Here is a 25994-nt window from a genome sequence, read left to right on the forward strand (position 1 = left end):
TAGACAAGCTCAGGAAGTGAAGACTAGATGAGTGGACAGTAAGGTGGACTGAGAACTGGCTGAATGGCAGAGCTCAGAGGGTTGTCCTCAGTGGCGCAGTCTAGTTGGAGGCCTGTAGCTAGCAGTGTCCCCTGGGGTCAGTACTGGGTCCAGTCTTGTTCAACTTCTTCATCAGTGACCTGGATGAAGGGACAGGGTGCACCCTCAGCAAGTTTGCTGATGATACAGAACTGGGAGGAGTGGCCGATACACCAGAGGGCTGTGCTGCCATTCAGAGAGACCTGGACAGGCTGGAGAGCTGGTCAGAGAGGAACCTCATGAAGTTCAACAAAGGGAAGTGCAGGGTCCTGCACCTGGGGAGGAATAGCCCCATGCACCAGTACAGGCTGGAGGCTGACCTGCTGGAAAGCAGCTCTGCAGAGAAGGACCTGGGAGTGCTGGTGGACACCAAGTTAAGCATGAGGCAGCAATGTGCCCTTGTGGCCAAGAAGGCCAATGGTATCCTGGGGTGCATCAGGAAGAGTGTTGCCAGCAGGTCAAGGGAGGTGATCCTCCCCCTCTGCTCAGCCCTGCTGAGGCCACATCTGGAGTACTGCATCCAGTTCTGGGCTCCCCAGTACAAGAGAGACATGGAACTACCAGAGCAAGTCCAGCAGAGGGCTACTAAGATGATTAGGGGACTGGAGCATCTCTCCTATGAGGAAAGACTGAGAGAGCTGGGCCTGTTTAGCCTGGAGAAAAAAAGGCTGAGAGGAGATCTTATCAATGTGTACAAATATCTAAAGGGAGAGTGTCAAGAGGATGGGGCCAGACTCTTTTCAGTGGTGTCCAGCAACAGGACAAGAGGTGACAGGCACAAACTGAAACACAGGAAGTTCCATCTGCATATGAGGAAAAACTTTACTGTGAGGGTGACAGAGCACTGGAACAGGTTGCCCAGAGAGGTTGTGGAGTCTCCTTCTCTGGAGATATTCACAATCCGCCTGGACGTGATCCTGTGCAATGTGCTCTAGGTGACCCTGCTTGAGCAGGGGGGTTGGACTAGATGATCTCCAGAGGTCCCTTCCAATCTCAACCATTCTGTGATTCCGTGAAGTGTAGTGCAGACGCCTTCAACAGTAACATACAATATTCTCTTGTCATTCACCTTGAACTGCAATTTGGAACTGTGCTAAAATCCAGCTTCTACCCTGTAAAAAGTAGTAAAGCAAAACTTTTGATACAGCATTAGATTACTACATTTATTGCATGACTTTCTATAACTGTTGAACAATTTGCTGTTACATTTCAAGACTGGTTTCTTAGAAGTCAGTAGCTGTCAAGCCTGTACTTACTTTGATTCTAATGTTGCCTTCTAATCAAGAAGGCCAATCAAGGTGCTCAAGACAAAGTTGAGAAATCAGGCAACAAGTACTTCGAACTGAGTCAATGTGGTAAAAATATTAGTTCTGCAATGACTGCATGATATATAGCTGAGCCTGTTACCATCCAAAATCTCACAGAGCGCCACAGAATGGTCTTTTATTTCATAAGATCAAAAACATTGAATAACATCCTTATCCAAATGCTGGAATTGAATAAATAGGACACAACTGAAATATTCTCTTTGCAAAAGAGAAGAATATCATCTTATTGCTACCATACTTATAAGGCATTTGGCACTCCACTGCTTTCTAGCTGTCTGAATCTCTCTCGCTCCCCAATTATTATACCCCCCCTCCTTCACACCACCACACTGGCAGAGCCAAGTCTTTACAGATAGGTATAGCTGATGAAACAGTCTTCCCAGTGTTAATATAAATATTAATAAAATTGTAAGTGCTATTCTGGAATAGTCAAATCTATAGGGTTAGAAAGCACCTAAAGACTTTGCTGCAGAGCCCCTTAAAGGAAGTAATCTACATTTCTTTATAGAAAGACTCTGAATTCACCCTTGTGTTCTCTTCAACACCCCAGCACTGTGTATAAGGCATAAAACATGCAATCTACTGACATCTCATATTTCCTTGTATTCTCAAAAGCATCTGCTGAAGAAGAAAGCACAAGTTTTCAAGACTTGGATCCCAAAAGCAGAATCCACCCCCAACTCCCAGGGCGATGCCCACATTATGGACAGAGCAGGGACAACAACCACAGTCTGCCCTGCAGGCCTCCTCTCTGACTAGAAGCTTCAGCCAACATCAAGACTGACACCATCACATCATATGCCCTGGGTTCCCACCCTCCCCAAAGAAAACTGAGGCAGGCAAAAAGCCATACCGCTTTTCAACAAGCCCTCCAATCTAGATGACAGGAGTACATACCTGCTTGCAGGCAGACAGGAGTTTGCAGGGGGAGATTGCAGGAAGCAACCTGGACACAGCCTGTAATGACAGAGCATAAAGGGTATGAAAGTTGTTCCTATTTCTTTACTTAATGTTCCCTCACCCCACCTCAAGTCATATATTCCTCCACCAAGATTGTTATAAGCCTTTTTTCCTACTCAGGACACCTATCCTTTGTTTCTATAGGTTTTGCTTCATACAGACCTGATTTTTTCTTTTCTTTTTCCCAGAGCATCTTTGCTTGAGATCGCAGATTCAGAGTCTGAATATCCAAGGGCAGGCTCTCATGATCTTTGGCTCTAAAGCAGCTGCTGAGAACTACTGACCATGCTTCTGTGAAGTACACAGTAAGTCTCTACAGATAATAATGCCACATTTGCTTCAACTTTTTTTCAACGAAGAAAACAGATATTTGACTGCAACAGATCTTATGCATTTTCTGTGTCCTTTTTCTTGTCACAGCACTGCTTACAGTCCACACATTCCTTCTGTTCACAGCAATTCACCTCCAAGCAACACAAGTCGACCCACGAGAACAGTTTAGACTGAATGCAAGGTCAACAACAAAATCTCTGTTGGCAAAGCAGTGCTTTCAGGGAAAAATACTTATCCCATTTGCCATTTATTTATTACCATCATTTAAGCCATTCTCTCTTGTTAGCCAATCTCCAAAGGCATCTTTTCCCACTACACAGCGTGGCACATTCAACTTCTGCTGCCATCATCGTATCTGTGCACTCTTTTGTATGTTAAGTGCCATCACCTCTTATCATCAGCAGTTTGAAGCAACTCCCTTCTGAAAACTATAGCTTTATTATATATACGCTGTAAATTTATTAGGTTAGCACGAATGTCACTAGAAAAGAATGTTTCTAAATAAGAGAGGTAAAAGGAATATAACTGCAAGTAAAACAGCTTAGCTATCACTCAATCTATGTGATAAAATAAATTGGGATTTCAAATTACAATAAAATTGGGTTTTTACTGTCTTACTCATAACATTCAAGCTGAGACTCCTTCCCATTTTTATGGATTCACATAATTGTACATATGAACATGCAAATCTGTCCCATATACAAACTCTGAACATCTGTGAGTGTGCACGCAGAACAACAAGCCATGCCAATATACACACTGCTACTTTTTGGCACAATTATGTGAACAATGAGCTGCATCAGGCTATTGGAACCTCTCGCAATAGAGGAGCTTGCTCAAAGTCATATAATCTCCACATTATAAATGATAAAAGCCATGTGTGTTACAGAGAAAGATGACTGTTGGAGGGTTTTCTTCCTCTGTATCAGACAACTAAAATGTCCAAAAATTGTTGTTACAAAACCAGACAGGAAAGTTTTTCTAGTATAAATAATAATTGGAATATTCTTTATTGCTGTTTTTATGCAAGTACCAAGATTTCTTCCCACCTTACACCACAGTTGTATATAGAAATAAAAATACAATTGTGGCAGATCATCATTAGTTATATACTTTGCCTATTCATTCTCAAACTATTTATTTGGAGCTGCCTCTAAATATGTTTACTCAGGATATAATTCATTCACACATTCTTCAGGCCTATATAGCTAGGCCCAGACACTCAAAGTCCCTGCACATATACGTCTCACTAACAATTTTATCCATATCTCCATGCCACATGCTCTGAGGTGCATCCTACAGCTCTGATCTCTTGATCACCCAATGCTGTGGAAGAGCACCTCACTTTTCTTACCTGAACATACTGGTTTCCTTCTAAAACATGATGCACAATACTACTACTTGCACAGGCTTTGTCCCAGAAATCAGCTGAGACGTCTGCTCCAGGATCTGAATCACAGGACGTATTTGGAGCATACTTCTCAATGATCTGTGGGGATACAAACCCAGTCTCATCTTCAGGCTATATCCTCATGTTCATACATCTCCATTTATTTTCACAATAACCTATGAAAACTACTATACAGATAATACATGGAAAGTAGTCAGCTGTACTGAGTTACTTTGAAAGTATCAAAAAGTGTATGAACTGTGTATTTAAAATCTATTCAAGTCATTACTTGATTCACAGGCTGAATGAAATCCCTTTCAGAAATGACAGGTGTGTGACAAACCAATGTTTCCTCAGATTTTGCATTTCAACCACTGATATAGTTGGAAGATTTGTAAATCTTCATTTAGCAACTCAGCTTTCCATTGCCTTCATAACTGGTATAAAAGGACTAGATTTTAAAAGAACTAAACCACTACTTTTTTTAAAGTCATTCAGCACTCAAACTCCAGTGCATATTTCAAGTGCATGATATTTAAGATGCCCCTCAAAACAGAGCAGCTCTTTTGAAGCCCGGCACATTTTGGCATCATATCAACAACATTTCAGGTTTATTTGTTGTGGAATCTATTACATACAGGACATGGTTTTTCTTAAGGACATGCAGCATTGACAGAGAGAACAGGATGCTGAATTTCTAGATTTAATACACAATTCAGTCACCAGTTCAGCATCCAGGCATAATATGCTGCACACTACCTGTAATGGGAGTTTATCTGTTTAAAAAAGTGGAACAAATGTATTCACTTTCACTTGCTTCCAAACTTGCAAAGACAAAGTAAAAGTAGTATTACAAATTAATTCACCTAAACGTTTGTTGTTTCTACCAAGGCTAGATTTGCACGTAGAAGTAATATTGTTTTTCTATTAAGCTGGGTAGCATAGTTGGAAAAAGCAGATAAGTTTTGGGGCACATGAGCTCTCTAAACCTAAAGCAGAAGCAGCAAATTCCAAAACTGAATATAAGTTCAGCATAATTCCTTTTAGTTTTCACCTGAGTCACAGTTAAACCACCTCAGAGAAGAGCACATTGGTCACAGTGGGTAACAGGAACACAGAGAGAGAAAGATCATGCTATGGTTTGTTATCTCCTAAAGACAGACTCCATACAAAAGGTAGTGGGTGAAAACGATTATACTGTGTCATAAAACTTAGTACCCAGCAGAATCATGAATTTCAGGTCCTAGACTTGCTTTCGGATGGTATTCATCCTTTTAGAATCAAGACCAAGAGACTAGAAAGCTTTCCAAACCTCAAGGCTCAATTCACTCTCCTCTCAAAAGGATTTGTACCTTAACTAGACTAAAACCATGGCAGCTAGCCTCATATCATACATCCCTGAAGTTTAATTTGATAAAGGTTTATAGTATCAGATGCATCTCTAATGAATAAATCCTGTTCAAGTTGTGTTTAGCTCAGGTACTGCATAATATTTTTAATTTCCATGTAATAATGATTTCTGCTAAACCCCTTTCTTGTACTGACCAGTAAGTTTCATGGCAAAGAAAAATATGCTTGCAATACAGATTGGAACAATGCAATTATAATCCTGTAACATGCCAGGAGATATGGAAACTTTTAGGCCTAAAAAAAGTCACAGAAGAAAAGAAGTGGCAATTCCAAAGGGAAGCACCACTGGTCAGTATAGAACTTCATTTATTCTCTGCTTCTGAGCTTCTCATTGCTTACCAAACAGGGCTTTTTTGTTTCCAAATATTTGTGCAAAAATTAAACTGCAGCCTTTTAACAGATGTCATGTTAATTTAATATACCCTGGTCATAAAGACAACAAAATAAATGATTGCATAAAAACAGTCCAAAAGCACTGCTAAGGGAGTCAGGGAAAAAATGCACACACAAAATGATTCAGCACATTTGTTGCCAGCTTTTTAAATGGCTTTACATAACTTAATGAAATTTAAATACAGTAAAACAGTAAAGCTTTGATGCCCAAATGCCTGTTTCAACATTTTCTTTTTTCATGAAGTAAGCAAAAAAAAACCAAAACAGAGCAGCTTTGCTTAGCTTTATTCTCATCAGATTTAGAAATAAGACAAACAGATGTCTCAGAATGCATCTAACTTTTAGAGTAAAAAGGATCCCTGAGAAAACTTGAGACAGTAGTATTTCCTTTAACACATAATGAAGTCTGAGTGGAAGGAGACCTTATACCAAAATAATTCAGTAAAATTATCATAACTGAGATGTTTAGGATTTTAGATTTTTCTCACATCCCACATCTTATTTTTTGTACATTTTAGCAAGTCAAGTGATGCAAATCTATCAAATCGTGCCAACCAGATTCAGTTCCTTTGAAAAACAGTATTTGCATAAGGCCATTTATATACTTGAGCTTCTCTCCCCCAGTAGCTCTTTAGCTTCATGTTGTGATGCCTTATCAGGAAACTTGAACAACTTTAAGCAAACCTGGGGCAGTAAAACACTTTTTTACATCCAATTTTAGGCCCTAAATAGCAGAGAGCTCCAATTCTGGTTCAGAAGAATGGCAAATGGCTCCACATTTACTCCTGTTTTAGGAACAGACACAATGGCTCTCCATACAGGCAAAGGCATTTGACAACTTTGGAAAGTTTCTCAGTATAAACTGTCTACAGCTCAAAGGTGCGTGTCCCTGGCTACATTTCCACATTTTGATCCCTATTCAGATATATCAGCACCTCAGCTAACGTGTAGTCTGCAAACTGTCTGTCCTTAGAACTACAGACTAAAACTGTTAACCACTTTAACACAACCGTAGCTGTAAGAGTTAAATGGCTGAGGAATGCACAGGAACGGGGAGTACAGCATGCCCAGGCTTTGAGGAGCAGTGTGGAACGGGTTTAGCATTATGGAAATAATCCAACCCACTAATTGCATTAGAATTACCAATAACAATTTTAGCCAATCAACTTACATATTTCCCTTCCTGAGCTTTTAGGGGCACCAGGTGTCTATGCTCCTGTCTTAGTTGCTAAGCTCTTCAGGGCCATGGATTAACTATACAAGATTTCTTGTACAATTTTTACAGTGCTGTTAATATTAGACAGTGTCAGTTCAGTATAAATTGTACAAAAAGCTCTATGCAGTTATATATGTTTGACCTGACAGACTCACTTCAATGAAATGTCCTCTATTATCCTAAAATTCACTAACCTCATGCTTCTGCCTCTCAACATCAGCAACAATTTTGTTCCACATCTTGCTACGCTAATAAAAAGAAAAAATTAACTAACCAGAAGAATTTAGACTTAACACACTAACACCCTCAATTCAAAGATAATTGGTATTATAAGGAAAGTGGTTGAAAAACCTTTGCCCCATCAGTAGATTACTAAAAGCAATACCTAAATAGAAAAACAAATTTTGGCAACAGAAATAAAATCCATCTAGTTTACAAAGCATCTAACAGTTAAAATTGTACTTCTCTGATTGTTACAACATTAACCCCAAACTCTTCTTGTGAAAGAGCTATAAGGGACATTACTGAAAGAATTGATTGGCTGTTTACATAAAGATTAGAATTTGATAAACAAGCCTTAATATATACCAGAGATTGGACAGGTACATTGCCTGAGATACCTGCAACTCAAAAAAAATCCCAAACAAAAAACCAAAAATTAATATTAGAAACTAGACTGGAACATAGGAAAATGCAGGAAAAAATAACTTCCTGATTAAGTGTTTGACAGTCTGTCCAACTATGATGAACACCAAACACTACATAATTTGACAGAAAACTAGTAACCAGCTTGGTGCTTGTAAGTATTCCTAGATAAGTAGGTTGTTTGCAGATATTTCAAGATTACCTGACAAGTGGAAATGGCTTTTTTGCCCATCTCCCAGATTCTTCACCACAGCTGCACAGACAGCATCCTGGCTAATAAAAGATTACTTCAATAATCTCATTACAGCAGAAAAAAAATGCAGTACTGAACTGGACAGTATCAACAAGACCTGTCATGGCTGTGTGCTTTCTAGGAATAGCCAGCTAAGACCTCAAGCCACTATCCTAATAGAGTAGTAAATAATATTAATAAGTAGCAGTGCAAGTTTCAATCTATACAGCTGTACCAGTGTGCCATAGTCTTGTTTTGGAAAACATCCACCTCTTACAATGAAGAGATCAGTCAGTTCTCTACACTGTTCATTCTGTGGTCACTGTTACTGCCACTGACTACATTAATAAAGAAACAAACATACGGTATCACTGGGTGATTTCACATAGGTCACTGTAAACAGATTTGGCTGAACTTTGACTAAAGACCATTCTGTCCAATATATTCCAATTTCCTTCCTTAACCGGCTGGTAGGATACTTCCATAGGAGATACTTGGCTAGATGCTGTATACTCAACTCAGCAGGTGCAAACAGATTCAAATGGAGAGGAACTTGCTAATGATGTAAAGCTGGAAGAATGCAGCATTATTTTAAAAGTAAAGCTGTTTTTATCCCTTTTCAGATATCTTCACACTTGCTAACTTTAGAGAAAATGTACGAGAAGATAGCAAATAAAGCAGGCGTGAGGTACAGAGATTCAAGAGTTTCATCCAGTCTCCACTGGTTCTGGGAAGAGCACCAACCTCTACCTTTGTATGTGCCCCTTCCTTGCTGAGACCATAACACGAGGACAGAGAGTTAAGAGAGGAGAAGGAGGGAGCCCAAGTGCAGTAGCCAAGCTTCAGCACAAATAAAATTAAGAAGCTAGTCTCAAACATACAAGTTTCACTCCTTGCACATACTTGCACTCTAGAAAATTCACCATACTGCATGGGTCAACAGCTCACTGGAATGTCTTTTTTTAAAGGTTTAAAAAAATAAGTTGTTCAGGGTGATTCAAGGTTATTCACTGCTGCTTTCTCCATTCCTCTGCCCATCAAATGAGTTCACAATTTTCTGAGACAGTATGCACTCAGAAATTACTAGGAATCCATTTTGTTTTCTTTTGGGTTTTCTGTCTGAAGTATATAAAACACCCAAGAAAAAAAGATACCTTTATCACTTTAGCATAAAGCTTTTAAAGCGATTACAGAGACATACAGAGAAATCCATGAAAGAGAAAGATGTAGAAAATTGTATACTTTGAAGTAAAAATAGAATGTACCCAGCTATATACTTTTAAGTCATTGTACTTTAAAGCGTCAATCTAATTACCTGTTTTATGGGAATTGTGCCAGTGCTAGCTGGGAAGAGCATTCTTATCTAGCCATAACTACAAAGGAGAAAAACAAATTGCAAGAATTACTGAGCTTCTGGAGTTTGAAACAATTGAGACCTAGTTAAGAGAGGCATGTGCTACTTTTGATTACACAAGATAACTAGCATCATAATATTCAGTATTATGAAACAGCAAAATCACTAAGCTTTATGCTTACACCACCTGAATTTTGATTGATGAGTGGATACTGTGTAGCCAAATGAGAATATACTGTTTATAATACAAGACTTCAAACAACATACTGTAAAACTAAATAACAACACTCCTGTATCCTGCTTTGTTTTGAGGTTCATGATATCATAAGACAACAGCCTGTACCTTCTAGATTTATATATACTAATCTCAGTTTGCAAGCTAAAGTAACATGATAGCTAAGAAAGTAAGGACTTCAGAATAAACAGCAAGATGCACAAGTTCTCCAGAAGGTCACTGTACAGCAAATTACACAGAATTTCAAGTAAATTAGTTTTAATTAAATGTTATTAACATATATGGATCAAACATTAATATGCAAGAGTGTATATTCAAGTGAGCAATCCACAAAATTTTGCCTAATTTCTTAGCCAGCCCAGGCCAAGGTTGTCTGCGATCACATTAACCTCATGCAAAAAGCATTCACAAAACCAGAGCTGCAGTGCACAAGATGGTATATTCCAGTTTCAGAGTATCACAGTATTGGTTCAGGTCTTGAAAATAGCACAGCCCTGCTTCATCAGTTCTTATAAGCACTATAGCCTCATGCAGAGCTAAAGAAATTTGAGCGCTACTACACCAGTATGGCTACTGGTCAGCCAAAACCAGCCTGGGTAGCTCAGTCCTCATGCTCCATAGCATGTCTTGGATCAGAAGATTTGCTTAGAAATCATTTCTGGTTCTGCTGCTGAATTGCCATCACACCAAGGGCTTTATGGGGTTTACATGCTATCTCTAAGTCCCTTAAACAACTTGCATATGATTTCTCCAGGAGCCTTTTAAACATTTAGCATGCTAGAGATCAAATCAATTTCTCCATACGCCCCAATCACTAAACAAAGTGCTATTGAGAATCTAACTTCATCTTTGTCCTGTCCCTTCGCAATAACTCAAAACTGCATGTTACAGCAAGAAAGAACAAGCTAAAAAGAACATGACACTGAAGCCTGGTGTTGAGCTTGTTACCTTGGGAGAAGAAGTCTTGTTTCTCACCTGTGCTTGCATTATCTGGAGAGGGCCCAAGCCTTTACTTCAGCATTTCTCTTTCATTGCCTTAAGCATTCCTTCATACAACATGCAAGGTTTTATAAATCCTATTTCTATAACCGTTTTTTAGAATGGCCTATTGACTGACACTATACCCTAAAAAAATCTGTACCTTCCTAAGCATGAAGATGCATTACAACTGAAATTCTATTACTAGTTGCTAGTTTCTCTGGCACATAGCGTGCAAGTCAGGTACAGCAATGTGGAGGGTCATGATAGAGTTAAGTTGAAGGGGAATTGCAAGTAGCAAGCCATGGGAAAAGGTGAATGGGGGAACTGTTACCAGCTCAGACAAGGAGTCGTCTCAACAGGAGCCTCAGACAAACATACCCAAGGACACCGGTGCAGCTGGGAATGATACATCCTGAGAAAGTACAGATAAACCAGCAAAAGCCAGTGGGAACCAAGGTTAAGAACAAGACAGCGTTTCTCCAACAAAGAAGCAAACAGCGAAGTACAAGGCATGACCGCTGCGTGCGTGATCGGTACAATGACTGGCTACCTGTGACATAATCTGCATAATGATTGGCTTAGCAAAGTGTATCTGTGAAATCACTGAAGTAGCTAACTTTTTAGTATAAATATGCGTTAGAATAAACAATAAATGTCTCAAGATGCACCACTTCTTGAGTCCGTGTCTTAATCCGCCACACGGCAATATTCAGGTGACAGTTCCATCATCATCAATACCAGAGCTTTACACTGTCAGACCAGCTAAAAGTATACATCTGATCTGGATTTGGTACAGGCATAAAACTGCCTTTTTAGTGAAACTGCTATACCCCCTGTTATGATTCCTGCAAGCTGCATGCCTTCTTGTGTCACCTGCAGGAAAAAAGATGGTATCAGATACATCATAAAGACAAATCAGCATGGAAAAAATGATAGCAGATCCAGTTTAAAGCCTTCAGTACATAGTTAACCTACCAAAGTATTTTGAACAAATATGAACCAGCACAGTAAGCTCATCGGCACTTATCATTATGCAGTCATGGGTTTTCTGATCTGATCAAAGGAGCCTTCGGGCCTGATTCACTTCATGGTCAAATCACCATGCCTCACCAAATCACCAGCCTTGCCATCGCTATTTTTAACTCCTTGGATCTAGGCCAAATTGCTTGGCCAGAAGGAACATTAATCATAAAATTAACAGTCATGTAATTGGTAGAGGTGTGGGGTTTTGCTATGTCTAACTTGGAAAAACCTCCTCTCCTAGCAGGCCCAGAAGCTCCTCTGTTAGTACCACACACAGGGTAATTCTATTAACTCTCTAATTAATCAGTATGGGTAAAACTGGCCAGGCTCCAGTTTCCCAGCCCCTTTCCCATTATAAACTACAGACTCCAGAAATACTGAACTACTCTTGGTAAAATTTATTATTTGGATTAATCCAAGCCATTCTACACAGTTCCATTAAAGCACAGCAAACAAGGCTAGGCACTAATGCATAAGTGAAGAAGGTTTTATGCTGTCAATATGGATCAGATTCACACTGGCTCCATTCCAGAATTATGCTTTTAAAAGCTTATTTAGCAACAAATTATATAGAAAATAATCAAGCAATAACCCGTCTCCAAAAAACTAATAATTCAAATAGTCTGTCCTGAAATATTAAACATATTAGGTTGCCTTCATCTATCATTTGGTTCTGCAGTATCTATGCTATGTGACTTTCAACCAAAGCAAGGTTATAGTTAATTCTGACATAGTGCATACAACCATTTCCTAATTTTATTATTCAGTGTTTTAACTACACAGCAATATGTTGAAAGTAAGATGGAACACAGATCAACAAATGAAAATTTATAGATTCCAAATGTACAATGTGGTTTTCAACCACAATATTCAGAAAATAGGTCCACAAATGCGTTCACAAGTCTGAACGCATATCCAAACTGTGTGGATTTATATCTGTGTGAACATGAATGATTTTCCATGGTATTACCTGTATCTGCCCCCCTTATGCTGAACCTAGTTTTCATTATTTTAAAATTAACATGGGGCCAAATCCCAATCACTTTATTTACACAGTTACATTAAAATCAAACAGGAGCTAATGTAACTCGGAGATCAGTCATGCTTCTGCACGCTAGGTTGAGCCATACCCAGTAAATTTCCCTTAGATCAGACAGGTAGGTTAGAACCTAGTTTCTTGTTTCTGCTGGAGTTTAGGAATGAGAGAGGCATAGTTTAAAGCAGTCAAGAGGATGCCCAAGAGCAGGGCTTCATAAATCCAAGGTCATTAGGAAAACCTGAAGCATTTATTTGAAGTCCTTAACTTTGAGTGCTTCTAAGGTTAGCAAGAATCCAATGAGGAAAGGTAATGATGGACAAGAGGCAGAACAAGTAGCACAATGCTAGATTTATGCCTCTGTAAGCCCACATAAGAAAGATTTCATTACTTTGGGCTCAGCTGCTTCAGGTTAAGATTACCAGGTAGCTGCCCTGGTCAGAAAATTTATCTGTCACATAGTGCGTGAGAAGTGACACATTATACATCTCTTACTTTTCTTTCTAAGGATCACCTGTCTTAGCCTTATACTTGCCTATACCTCTGATGCATTTTTGTACATCTGCCTCCTTGGACTGGACATCTTGCTTCCTGTTTTTCACAGCTGTGTATAACTGAACATATTCTTTTTCAAAAAACCCTCACGCATCACTTGCAGATGTGAGCTTGTGTCTTCTCCTCCTATTTCAAAGTCATATAGCATTGGGCTCTCTGATTTATTCTGACATTTTACTTGCCTCTTTGATCAAGCTGCTATTCACAGGTGCGTGCTATTATAGCTCTCTTAATTGTCAATTTATTATCAAATACATAACATTACATGCAGAACCCTGTTCAAGAGTGATCCAACCTGCCAGCACCACAAGTGAGCAAATATTGCTCTCAGAGGAAAACGAAAATGTTATCTTCTCCTGTGGCAACTTCTTTCATTCTGCTTGCACAAGGCACACCCCTGTGAGCACATACGCTGTTCTTATTCTATTTTACTTTTCACACAAGTCTGATTTCTGAAGAAACATCAAAGGAGAACACTATGGGATGGGAAAAAAGAAAAGCATGTAGTTTAAAACCACTAATGACAATGAATTTAAGTTTTGTTTCAATTTAATGTTGTATATAGTTAATTTGGGAGGGGAAGAGCTTATTACAGGTCTAGAATAATACGCAAAGACATAAAAGGAAACAAATGGTTCTTGTAATCAGACTTCACTTGAAATGCTTCAGTTTTGCAATTTTATACCGGAAAAGCTTTGATGGAAAGATTCTATATAGCTCAAATACACAAAGAAAATGACCAAATTCAGAGAACTTGAGGAAAGAAGAGAAGGGCAACACATGGACATGTGTGTATACCACTGCAGCAGAAGAAAGAAATTCCTACAAAACTTTGATCCCAAAGTGACAGTTCTGAATCAGTACTCCTGACTGCATCTATCCTACCTCGATACAGTGTTCCCAACAGGTTCTTTCAAGGTCTCTGTCTATCCACCAGGTCCTCATGCATCATGCTGCCTTTAGGGGCCCTCTTAAGGTACCTTGACAGAGCCCTATTACACCCAAAAGAAAAACTTAATCTCATACTGAAGAAAACAGGCTTTGGAAAAAATACAATGCAGCCAGTTGTTGCACTGACATCTGTCCTCTGTTTTTTTGTACACAGATACTTTGCATCCAGTAACCCTCACCTGATATTGTAGGTGACAGAGACCAGTATTAGAATCACAGAATAGTGGGGTTGGTAGGGATCTCTGGCGATCATCTGGTCCAACCCTCTGCTCAAACATGGTCACCTAGAGCAAGTTACCCAGGACACTGTCCAGACAGCTTTTGAATATCTCCAAGGATGGAGATTCTACAACCTCTCTGGACAACCTGCTCCAGCATTCAGCCACCCTCACAGTGAAGAAGTGCTTTCTTATATTCAGATAGAATTTCCTGTGTTTCAGTTTATGCCCATTGCTTCTCATCCTGTCACTGGGCACCACTGAGAGAAGTCTGGCTGTCTGTTTTACACCCTCCCATCAGATATTTACAAACATTGAGAAGATCCCCTGAGCCTTCTCTTCTCCAGGCTAAACAGCAGTGGACCCAAATCAGCTTTACAAGTGCCTCCCATTCAAAGCCAGCAATGGTTGTTGAACTCCATCTAAACAACTGACATATTCGTCACTCAGTAGCTAAGTCTGATGTTGAACAAATTTTCCTGGAAGTCAAGTTCAGTGGGTTTGGAGATGACTGAAATGACTGCTCACTGTACTCAGCTCACACATACATCCAAGACAAGGTATTCACACACCTGTCTGGAATCACCTTCAAATACAGCTCCCTCCACAGATCCAGAACTGAGATGGACTAAGAGTCTGAGTCCTGAAAATTATTACCAGGAAGGTGGAGCCATATGGAGAGTTTAGATACACTGCTGCTTCTTTGGGGTTTCCCTTTTGATGCTCCAAAGTTCCCTCCAAATCAGCTGTGAGACCTCCCTCTTAATCTAACAGCCAGTCTGGAAGGACAGATCATGTCATGTTCTTTGTTGAGACTCTGAAATGAGGGGGCCTGATCTTCAAGCCTAAATCTGTCAGTTCAGACAGAGGAAGCCTGCTGCTGGGAACAAAAGTACGCCTCGCTTAGCAACACATACACCTCCCTGTGTCCTGGAAAGCAGCCTAAATCCACATACATTCAAATATACACACAAACTCCAAGATGGGTCCATACTCACTTCCAGGCACCTTGTGCCACGTAACTAGAAGCTAGTGATCTTTGTCTACAGGTTTGGAAGCTCTCTTGATAAAGCAGGGATCCAGGCTCTAATCATTAAGAGATACTGGAAGGGGAGGGAAGACACCAGGCAGGGACAGTAACGTGCCTTACATCTGAAGCGTTGGCAAAGGGGCCAGTCTGCTCTGTGCAAATACCTAGCTGGACCAAGTGCTGAATGTGAGTTGTCAAGTCTGACGGCAAACATGGATTCTTGGGAGCACGCTGAAGGCTGCTGGCTGAGACCTTTGGCCTGTGTTAGGGACAGCTCTTTGCTAGAAGGTGCGAGTAGTCAGTAATACAAATCCTGCAGCACAATGAATAATAGTGGGTAGGTCACAACATGCCCATGGTACAAAACTTGGAAGGAAGACAAGTGCTGAAGGGCCTCCTAAGGGTGCTGCGAAGGGCTGCAATATAGCTGTTGGATCTGACCACATCTGAGGCAGTTGGCAGAGCAAATCACACACAGATAACAACGTTACTATTTTTTACATAGACCTATTTTCTCCTGTCTGCAAAACCCTTAAAAAGCAAAGACAGTAGCACCATGAATACACTGCAGTTATTAGGAATATTCCAACTATTCAGCTTATGTAGCTGGGGTACAAAGGACTGTTCACTGAGGTGAGCTGCAAACAGCTGCAACTTCATCTCCCTTTTCAGCCACAGACTTCATACATGGCCTAGGCCAACACAGTCATTCTGGAAAGTGGGACTATGTTCATCTGCAAAGTGAGACTAATAATACTTCTATAGGGGTACTGCAAGCATAACAGTATATGCAGAACCCAAGCTCTGTGATAAGGGAATTATACTTTTAAAGTAAATGGGAAGGTGGTACATGTTTCCTTTTTATAGATCCTAACGAATGATGGCACAATTTATTCAGCAGCTCTAAAGCAGTGTCATCAGCCCATATTTTCCTTGCAGATACCCCTGCACTTCCCATATTCTTCCCTGACTAGCGTCCAGCTGGAGCAACAGCCTAGATGCACTAGATACAAGGAAAAATCTCTGAGAAGCCGAAGGACTACGTACAGCAACATCGTGGCAGTAGTTTAAAGATCTGTTACACTTGCTCTTCTGTGTTTCTTCTGCCACATGGTAGCAGGAGCACAGTTCAGCAAATCTTTGGACATGCCCTGGCCACAGCCACTTGGAGCCAACACACAATAGTGCTCTTGCTCTCTCCCTCCTGAGTTTTACCAAGCTCTGTACACAAACAATGCACTGTGCCTACATGGCAGAATTCAATGGGATAATACAGGAAAGGACAGACAATGAAAGCTGAAAATTTGTAACTGCATGAAAGTTTTCTACATGCTAATGTTGGCCCTAGGAACAGTAAGGGATCAATTTTCACATAATAATGAACCCTTCCTCTGATACATTAGAGCACAAAGCACAGCCTCTTTTCTTAAAGAAGCATGGAAGTCGTCTTTGTCTCACTAAACTTTTCCCCAGGGAAAGGCTTACTGTGGTCTATAACTGAATATGAAAAACACTTCTGAATTTATACTGAAATTAAGTTTTATCACTTGCACAGTAACTCAGCACAGCACACAGTGCCTTATGCAAGCCTGTCTCTCTACTGTTCATTAAGTGAACCAGAACATGTGGTCAAATTTCAATATACAAAATTGAGGCTTGCTGAACATCCTCAGCCAGAAGATGTAGTGGCAAAGTGGCTTCCCTTCTTCAGAACAGATGGGGGCATAGAGGTTGCAGAAAAGCATAGTTCAGAGCCACCAGCAAATCCTTGACTTCAGATAGGGCTTGAATTTCCACACTGCAGTGGAATGGTTTCTGAAAACAGAACAACAGTGTTCTAACATCAGTCTAACTTACTTAGAGGCTGTTCTTATCATTACCATGTACACAACAGAATAACACAATCTATTTTTTGCAGAACAGTCTCAAAGATGAAAAGTCTGCTCTTGTACCCTCATTGTGCATCATTACATTCTGCAATAGAGTGGTCATATTTGCACAGCTCCCAAAGTGGAGTGATAGAAACACTTCAAAAACGTGTCAAAATATTTTCTCAATGCTTTTTTGTGCATCTGTTTGGACCTCTTTCAAACAATTTTACCACATTCCACTGTATAAACAGAATTAAGATATAAGGTCTGATCCTGCAACTGTTACTCGCATAATCCCTCAAACTGTATAAACCAACCTCTGAAAGTAGTCCTGTTTATCATTAGAAGCTCATTAATTTCTCTTTATATAGTTGAAATGCATGTGAACAGTACAAATGCATGTTAACATTTGTACCAAATGCTATACACTCTTACCCAATCCCCAGATCTGAATCCTTGCAACTGAGTGTATTCGATCTTAAATAACTCTAATTAGGTATTTTAGCTATCCATTATCCCAATACATAATCTCTTCTAACAGCAAAGGAATTGTCTACTTATTCTGGGCTTTGCTTCTTCAATAACACTATGAAATATAATTTCTAAAGTTTCAGATGCCACTTTCACCAACAAAAGTTTCTTGCAAAAAAGTTTATACATAGAAGGCTTGGATATACAAGCCTATATAAAACTACTGGAAAGCAAGCATTTTGTAGGAGAGAAATATCAGCCTGCCATCAACATAGGACCAGAGTTGCATACCAGTCTGTTTTCTCACAAATTGCATACACAACTTTCTATAGAATTATCACGTCTTTGCACAAAAATGAGTACATATATGGAAACAACACTATTCTTATTCACTTGAATTTTACATTCAGATATCCACTTGCATAGTTAGAAGTCACCCAGTAAGAGCCTGGCCAAGCACCAATATTGCTCTAGCTTGGCTTTTACTACCTTTTAACTGGCAAGCAGATAAACAGTAAATTACTTGAAGGTGAAGAATGTTGTAACAAGTACTTCTTCCTCTCCTGCTCTGCTACACTGTTATGTTTAGAAGTGGTTCTAGGTTGCTCAAAATTAATTTTGAAAAAAAGTAGTAAAGCAAGTTATGCTTGCAAATATCCTATCCTTCCAAACAATATATTTCTAAAATGTTGTATGCACACTAAAGTGAAACAAATAATGCTGACAAATACTTCTTGAATCCCAGAACATTAAAATGAGATTTAATGCAGTGTCACACTGTTGCTAGAAAATGTAGAAGAAAATAAATCACGACAGCCTTTAAAAGTATTTTAAACCTACGTTTTATGTTGCATGTTCAAATCTTACCATTTTCCATAATCTACAGATTTTCAGAACTCCTATGGATCTGCACAGAAAATGCTCAAGTTGCAGGCCAGTTCCTGGTAGAAAGTCAGAAAGCTGGTATTCCTGATAAGTAGTAGCCTGATCCATCAGCTCTCATAGCAGGCAAAGTCAAGCTTTCCCTTCCTCCTCTCACCTAGTAGTTTAAAAACCCTCGATCTCAAAGCTGGGATGGTGTTTACTACTTCAATTCCTCCAGCAGCCTGTTCTTCTCCTCCCTTCCTAGGCTGTCCACGATGTGGTGCTTACGGCCAACTACTGCAGCAGCAGTTGAGCAACGAGGCTGAGGTCAAGGCATGATTCCCCTGGCACCACCAACCACCCTCGGAGGTCCTCCTGCCCCTCCAGCAACTGCTCTCCTTGAATCCCCATCCATCTCACATCCTCATGTGCTGCCCCATTTCGTACTTTCCCGCGTCAGTCCTAAATGCTGATCCTTATGTACCATTACCCTCCTTTCCTCTTACTACCACAAATCCCAAGCTCTGAAACCTCAATTTTATAGGTGGACTTCTGAGGACATGAGGAAACAGTGGTAGATATTTTATCTCCACTCTCTCTTTTGCACTCCTTCCCTTATCTTGTGTGTTTGGCAGATGGGAATGTTCCTGTGGGATTCTCAGAATCCCCTGCACTAATATCTCACCCACTGATAGGATAAAAGGAGTTTGAGCACAGGTTTTGGTACGAGCAAGATCAGTATTCCATAGTTTTAGTAACACTGTCAAAGCCCAAAATTTAAAGTGAGTGATGAATGCCTACTGATTTTAATACTTTTTAAGATTTTCCTTCCCTCTGCATACACACTTTTGCCTTTTTTAAAGGTTGAAACAAAAATCTTTGTAATAGAATTTTGTGGATGGCGGTAGGGGGGAAATATCTATCAACTCCACTGCAACTGGATTTTTTTTTTTTTTAAATATATCTGTATATACACAGATGGATAAGCTCAACTCCACTGCAATTAGTACCAAAATGTAGACACTCCTTACGGCAGGTAAAAACATGGCCTGCTCAGCACTATGCCATAAATTGCAAGTTAAGATTTCTTATTTCAAACAGCTATTTAAATATCCTTAGAATTAACATCAAGTGAAACCACCCTTCTGGAAATATGGTTGAAGAAATATCACCAACTCAGCAACTGTTAAGAATATCAACTGTTTAATGCTATTGTCAGAAATTAAAATGTAATGCCCAGACTATAAACAATCACCACTGGTGGACAATTCTCTTTGGAAAGAAGGAGGATCAAGCATTTAACAACACAAGGAAACTTTACTGCTATGCTCGAGATAAAGGATAACTAAGTAAGGAATAACCTAGCAAAACAGCAACATACAAGTCCTTGCACTGGAACCGAAACAAGGTACAAGGACCAGCACCTTATTTTCAGCAGGCTTTAAAACATTTCAGAGTGCATTGAAAATATTACAAACACTTTGTTTTCTTCATACGAAACAAAGTGTTCTGAACTTTTTACCATCACCTCCATTATGCCTAAATATGAAAGTATGATTTTCAGAGTTATCCAAATCTACAGCGGTAACTGAAGTAAAAACTTAGTTTATAGGATCCATGGAAAAAAATAAGTCTTATTCTAGTAAGTCAAACTTTGCCCCAATTCATTTCAGAAAACACATCATTCATCTTTAAAGTAAATGAAGTTCAGATAAATCAGGGGAAGGCTGGAGAGGGAAACCAAGATCCATAGTTCCTTTCTCCTGACATCTCTTGAAAGAACATTGACTTGAGCAGATTTCATCCCCTAACAAGATCACTTTCGACTCTTGTTATCAATACACAGCTCTTACCAAGTAATGTCAACTCAAGAAGAATCCATCTTTTAATTTATCACTTGCCATATTCGTGCAAATTTCTCAGAAGTTAATGCCTTTTCCCCAAGAATTTGCATTACATACTAAAAACAGGAAACAAGAGATTTAAATGAAAAAAATTGAGTAGTCAGACTATTTTTCTTTTTTTTCCCTTCCAGAATACCTTCCTAGATTTGTGCCTCCCAAAATGTTGGTAGAGCTTTAAAGGATTCTAAATGATTTTATTTAATGTAATCCCTTTACTTGGTTTTACTCTATTCTATTACTATTTTAACAGTTTCCATGGGAGCAGTCATGTGATAGAACCAGCTTGGATGTATCAAGACCCGTTTCCCAGTCACTGCTGCAGTGGACAGTCACTTGATATCAATGTTACATGTTTCTTTGCTAAGTTATAATGGAATCATCAGTATGAAATTGCTGACATTAAGACAGAAATGTCATTAAATAGGGGTTGAACTTTCTGAAAAGTTGTATAGAAGTATCATACTGGTTCAACCAAAGTAAGCATTACTGCCCTTTAAGAGGTGCAGTAATTCAGAAAAACAAGTAGTCAGAACACCCCATCAATTCTAATCCAAAGCCAGGAATAAAACCCATCTGTTTGAAAGTAATGGACTTTATTTCACTAAGTAAATAGTAAATTCCCTGACAGTAAATTCACAGCACGATCGTGGAAGTCATCTACATAGCTCCCAGGAACCATCACAATAATCACTGCAACAGTAACCCTTATTGGTAAATATGAAGAAAACAAAGCATGCATGCAGCATGCATCCATTACTGCAAGGCTTGCGTTGAGCTTTATTTCAAACAATGGTATAACATTTATGCCCCAACACCTTTTCTTTATATATAGGTCTAAATTAATGATTCAGATATTTTCCAGTAAAATGCAAACTGTACTACAGACTGCCCAAAAGCACAGTATGCAGAAGGCTAGCAGTTTGATGCATGTGTTCTTTCTGAATAAAAAAAGAAAGACACATAGTAATATGAGAATCTTTTCAAGAAGCTGTTTTACAACCTTTTATCCCAACCTTTACCTACAAAGCATAGGATAGATCAGCTTTTCCTCAATCTCAAGCTAAAACGACAGGCTGCAATCACTCCATCATTCTGCATCTTACTACACTTGGATTCCTAGGAAATTTCACTACAGAAAGAGTGTGTCAGGGGAGCAAGTTAATCAAAGGGTTTCATGGCTCAGTTTAAACAAAAAAACTGAAAGTTTTAAAATGAAAAGTCAAGCCTAAATATACACGTGTATATGTACTAAACAATTCAGATAGAATCTTGACATCAGTATGGGGCACATCCAGGCTATTGCTTCAGATTTACTCAAGACTGTCCTCCAGACAATGTATTTCTATCATTCAGAACTAATTGTAGCAACTCTGTTCCATCTAAATACTTCCAGATGGAAAACCCAGCATTGAAAACATGCCAGAAATTGATAGGGCTAAAGGAATTGAGACTTCTGCCAGCTAAGTAGGAAGATTTCAAGGTGTTCTGTTTCTCAATGTTTGTTTAGTATTCACAGCAGAACAACCTTTCCTTGCAAGTCAGCTGAACTGCCAAGGTGATGAGGCATATTCTCAGTATCTCCTGATCAACAATTTCAAATTTGAAGGTTATACTATGTGCCAGCTTGGCTGTGTATTTTTCTGTTAATGGTACTGAAAAGAAAAACTGTTCATAGTTACATAACTTTAGAGACAGTTTTCTGAAATTTAATTTTAGTGATCATTTATGATCTCGGCCAATTCAAAAGATGCAGCTTATGGGAGAAGTCAGGCACTTCTTAGAACAGTCCAAAAACCTGCTCTCCTATTAACAGTATTTGGATTGAGATGTGAGCTATGTTAAAAGAGAACGAACTTTACGAAGAGCTTTGTAATATGAACCCAAAGTTTGACTTATGCTGTCTCTTGGCTGTCAGAACTCAGTCTGTAGGGCCTGGTATGGCTACATTATTGTACTGTACATGACACTGGAGGCGTCTCTTAATAGAGATGGGGATATGCGAAGGAGGATTAATGACAGCAGGGAATCAAAAGCCTATCAAAGAATCATGAGTCAGGAATCAGATAAGGATATTTTTATAAAATCATTTGCAATCCAACTCAAGTGTAAAAGCAAATGATATAGTTCAAAGTAACAGCAAGAACCTTGTCTTGCTTTGAACATCTGACAACCATCTTAGGGGTGCTACATAGCTTTCCATGAACAATTTATTAAATGTTTCAATAAAGAGAAAGATGTAAAGTAAGATTATTTTACCAATTCATTCCAAAAAGTTTTTAAAAGGCTTACAAAGAACATCTTGCAAGCCACAAAGGTTACCACTACACTACTAAATAAAGCAGGCCAGGACTCCTCTTGCCCTACGAGCCAAAAAGGGCAGCACAGATCAGTTTACATACACATGGCTAAACTGTCTTCCCCTCAGACTAGGAGGGCCGCATCCCAGCTTCACGTTGATAATCCCTCACATGCTCTCACAGGAACCATGCCCAGGCAACAGTTCAGAGCGCGCTAGTCAGCAGGAAGCAAAAAGCAGGATGATGAACAGAATAAATGCCAATCCTCAAAGCCCATACCTAGGACCTATTTTGTTTACTAGCAAAAACATAATCAGATATTCTTTGCTCCAATCAGTATTTGCAGGACTGCATAACACTAATACAATCAAAGCAATGAGTCAAGAATGACTTCCATTACCAGCTTATCCATCTGCTTATTTTCTTGAAACTACTTAATGTTTAACATATACCAAACTACATTTTACTAGTTTTATTAGATGTTCTTTTGGCACAGCAATGATCTAAACAGTGGTGTACTTTAATTTTTAAATGTAGTTGTTTCATGGAGGGCTTTTTAATCTTTTTCAGTTTTATGGCTCAGTAGTCATTCTACATTATAGTCTCCAACTCTCTTTTTAAATCCATGATTAGTATGGAATAAACTCCCCATAACTGAAATGAAGTTCAATGAAAATGAAAATCCCCATCAGTGGGAGAGATTTTAAGCATGTGCAGGGAAGCTAGATGATCTGCACTTCATTATTTCCTGGCAATCTCCTGCACCAAGCCTAAAACACTTCTGTTAAGCGTTCAGCTAATTCTGGAACTGAAGCTGGGAGCTAAAGGGACCAAAAGCTGCTGAATTTTTTATAGCATCAAAATCATGGGCAACACCACACTTTCACCATCCTCATTTAAGATGACTTTTATGCCTTACTGCCAAGTATTCACATTTAAATCAGAGAGAAAAAAAAAACCCACACACAAAAAACAGACACACACCACAAACAAAAACCAACCCAGTGGTAGACAGCCTAAATATCCTCCCCCCCGCCATGAAGAGCAGCCACTTGAAAATACTGTGCAGCACTGATGGCAGTAGGTTTTCGCATGTCCCAACAAGGTCCATATGTTACTAACTTTACAATTCTTTAGGTAATAGATGAAATATTGAAGCAGCTTTTAGTTCATTTGGTATTATCCTCACTATGGCTTTAGCTGGCACGGGGCATCAATTTTTCTGAACGTTACACTACTCAACAGGCAGAAGGACATATTGTTTATTTGGCTGCCTAGTGATTTCTGACATAGGAGTCTATCAATTATATTATGGTGTTGAAACCAGTGCCAATTAAAAGGACTTGTAACAGCACATCATGATATGGTACTCAGAGTTGATTATTCAAGAACAATTAAAAACATTAAACCTAGCAAATTATATTTAATCTGGAACTGGCTACTACAACAATCCCTGCTTTTTCTTTTTCTTTTTTTTTTAAAACTTGCAAGTCTGCCTGAAATATCCATTTTTATGAGGTGGTGAGGGATTCCCCAGAATCTACTTGATTTCAGTTGGCCACAGTTAAAGCATTTGGCAAGAATTATCCCTTTAAGCAAATGCAGCAGCTAGGCAAGAGATGGAATTACATTACTTTCCTATAGCTAGTTATATTCTTGCCCGGTGTGTCCATTATTGTCCAGAAGCTTTTATAAGCACCATTATCCTAGACCCTTTAAAAACTGTCTGTAGTACAAGGTCAAATCTCTCAGCTGCATTAAATCTCATTGCAAACCACCTCACTGTTATTACACATGCATCACTATTACACTCATTTGTGCATCTATGGTTAAAGCTGAATTGTGATTCCATAACAAGCTATCAGCTGCAGAAATTTGTCTTGAATCCAGAAACATTCTCCCTTGATCTCTCAGTTCAAGTTTTTGAAAGGCTTTTCTTTTCTGATGAAAAATTTTAAACAGACAGCAACTCTCACGAGGTTAGAAGTTATTTCAGCTATGATAGCACAAGAACTGGAAGAAGCTGATGGATGCCACAGCACTTTCATACACGCATAACATCTTAGCATTTTCTGTTTTGAAACACTGAAGTTACTCACTAATTGAACACCGAAGTTATTTCACTAACTAAATGCTTCTGTTACTAGTAAACCGATTGTAGTACTAAACCTTGCAAGGCTGACACTGTCAAACCGCTATGAAGGGACACCTCTTGTGAGTAATGACCATTCTGTGGGACAGCAAAGACAAAAGATCTTTAAAGGCTAAATAAAGAAATACTACAACTTAGTTGGATCTCTTACTGGTGTCAAATGTTTTGAGCAAAACCTCCTTGAATGGCTAGAAACATTTTCTGTATGAAAGAAAACCTTCTTCAAGCTTACAGAGTATCACCACAGTCACAATGGCAACTCAGTGGCTGTAATGTCTCCTTAGCAAGGGGCTAACACTGGCCCACAGCACAGTGCTGGATCTATCTCTATCTCAACCTACTTTCCTTCAGACCATCCCCAAAGGTTTTCACACAGTGATGCAGATGCAGCCTTGCGGTATGGGGCACAGCTTCACCATACACATGCATATGGTGCACTGAGCTACCTCTGCAGCCACACTGCATCCATCTCACAGCCTTTCAGGAGTACATACCAGTACTCTGCATCATCTGTCAATGTCTAATGGCACATTGCACCATACAGATTTTCAGTGTTATAGTAAAAACCTTGTTCCATAAGGATTTTTAAACAAGAATCCCTACAGGCACATCTTGAAGACAGCTCTAATTCCAGTATAATTTCTCTGAATGACAGCACTAGACAGATCTGAACATAACAAGATTCCTCACAAATATTCCAGATCCCATGACACACTGCAATGATCCGTTCATTTTCTTCACCCTGAAATCTATAAAACCCCATAGTAATCAATAAACCTAACCAATTTACAAGGACTGAAGAGCTGATACTTTGCATTTATTAGAGACAATAATTAAACACAACATAAACACACTTAACTGGAAGTGATGCTCACAAACACACACAAAAAAAGCTTACCCTTACATCTTTATGGAATCTTTTCGATTCTGCATCAGGAAGTCACCCATTCCCTACAAGCATCTTCTCTTTCCAACAGCCCTAGGTCACCAAGCAAGGTGCACTACCTCCTGGTGAGGTACCTTCATAGACATAAGAACTGCTGGGAGAATGCACAGATCTCACATAC

General features: G+C 39.3%; 1 long non-coding RNA gene across 1 annotated transcript in view; it reads right to left on the reverse strand.

The window, feature by feature from the left end:
* Nucleotides 1-1132: 1132 nt before the first annotated feature.
* Nucleotides 1133-25994, reverse strand: part of LOC106482773 (uncharacterized) — a 36699-nt gene continuing 11837 nt past the window's right edge. The window contains exons 2-4 of the long non-coding RNA XR_001292228.2: nt 4054-4188; nt 2304-2363; nt 1133-1190 (exon numbers count right to left, since the gene is read on the reverse strand). This is a non-coding gene — a long non-coding RNA (uncharacterized lncRNA). The remainder of the gene's footprint in view (nt 1191-2303; nt 2364-4053; nt 4189-25994) is intronic.

The sequence above is a fragment of the Apteryx mantelli genome, chromosome 2, assembly GCF_036417845.1.
Source record: "Apteryx mantelli isolate bAptMan1 chromosome 2, bAptMan1.hap1, whole genome shotgun sequence".
Classification (NCBI taxonomy): domain Eukaryota; kingdom Metazoa; phylum Chordata; class Aves; order Apterygiformes; family Apterygidae; genus Apteryx; species Apteryx mantelli.